This window comes from Triticum dicoccoides, chromosome 2A, assembly GCF_002162155.2.
Source record: "Triticum dicoccoides isolate Atlit2015 ecotype Zavitan chromosome 2A, WEW_v2.0, whole genome shotgun sequence".
Classification (NCBI taxonomy): Eukaryota; Viridiplantae; Streptophyta; class Magnoliopsida; order Poales; family Poaceae; genus Triticum; species Triticum dicoccoides.
In genome coordinates, this window is record NC_041382.1 from 719,206,561 (window position 1) to 719,208,175 (window position 1,615).

Sequence of the window (1,615 nt, forward strand, 5' to 3'; positions counted from 1 at the left end):
TGCGCCCGCTGGAGCTTGTCTACAGATTGCGCGCGTGCTAAAATGGCAAAATCCGCGGCGCGGCGCTTGTTTAACGCGGCTGTTTGGAGATGCTCTTATGCATCTTTGTTCAAGACTTAGGCCACCTTGTCTGAAGATAGGAATTGGTTTGTGCTGTAGTGTGTGGGTGTGCTATCTGAATCTTTCTTGGTATGAAAAGCATGTCAATTAGTGGCAATTCGATTTAATAGCTGGTCAATGCATGTCTCTGATGCGCGCACTCTTGATTTCCATGGGGGAAAAAAAGGTACTGTGTGTCTCTTATTTCCATGGGGGAAAAGTATTACTACATGACTCTATGTTTTTTTAGAAGATAGTAAAAAAATAGGAGTATTACTACATGACTCTATGTTTTTTTAGAAGATAGTAAAAAAATAGAAGTATTACTACATGACTCTATGTTTTTTTAGAAGATAGTAAAAAAATATCTTGACCAGAGTGGGATTTGAACCCACGCCCTTTCGGACCAGAGCCTTAATCTGGCGCCTTAGACCAACTCGGCCATCTGATCATTTTTGCTTTATTTTCACGTTTTCTTTCTAAAATACAGCACATTATTCCAGGTAACTTCCATTAGGCCACAAACCGCCTCGCCCCAACCCGACAAAGGGAGAGCCACATGCTTCCTAGACCAGCGAGGCATTTCCCTGCAATTCTGCCTCTTTTTTGCAGCACCTTCAGACATTTTGATCCAGCACAACGAACCACCGTGATTCAGAAACCATCAACTTTCCAAGCCAACTATACAAATACCCAGGACAGTTTTTTTGTTCGACAAAAGGAGCGCACGCTCCCAAATGAAACCGATAATACTTGCACCGTTCAGCCAACCTCACACAGGAGCGTGTCATAAAACAGGGAACAAATGGAGAAAATTTTCAGAGGGGGAGAGCCATGTACCAACCTCCGAGACCACCACGTCCGGTGCATGGCCGACCGTCATGGTGGAGGCGAGCGACAACGGCGATGAACGTGCGAGACCCCGGCTGCAACGGCGCACCAAGGTCACCCAGCGCCATGGGGCTGGAGGAGTGAACATACGCCATGGTGGATAGCTGTTGGAGGATGGGAGTTGGGGACAGTGTAATTCCTTCGGAGATTCATGATACCAAGGTCGTGCAAGTTTTGCAGCTCTGTCGGGACTGAACCAGAAAGATAGTTAGTCTGGTGAGGTTTCCTATGGTGGGGGGAACGTTACCAGACAGACCATTGCGGCCCAGGTCAAGGAATTTGAGGCGACACAGTTTCTTAAAGGGCCATTTGCATTTCTGTCCCTAACTTAAACCACCTAATCAGATATATCCCTAATTCGAAAGCCTGCTCAAATTTGCCTCTCCGTCGTTAGGTGCCCTTATAGAAATGCCCTTCTGCGTCGTTACCGTCCGGTCAAACAGCTTTGACCGTCCTGAAAAAAATAGCAAAAAAATCTAAAAAATCTAAAATTTTGTGAGATCGAAGATACTCATGTGCCCAAGGTGTGTGCAAAATTTCGTGCTATTTAGACATTCCAGGAGCTCGTGGCAAGGAAAAACAGTTAATCTGCACGCTTGTGAACAATAAATTTGAAATAAAATAG

General features: G+C 45.3%; 1 non-coding gene across 1 annotated transcript; it reads right to left on the bottom strand.

The window, feature by feature from the left end:
* Positions 1-469: 469 nt before the first annotated feature.
* On the bottom strand, positions 470-550 carry TRNAL-AAG. The gene has a single exon. It is a non-coding gene; the product is annotated as a tRNA-Leu (tRNA).
* Positions 551-1,615: the final 1,065 nt, after the last annotated feature.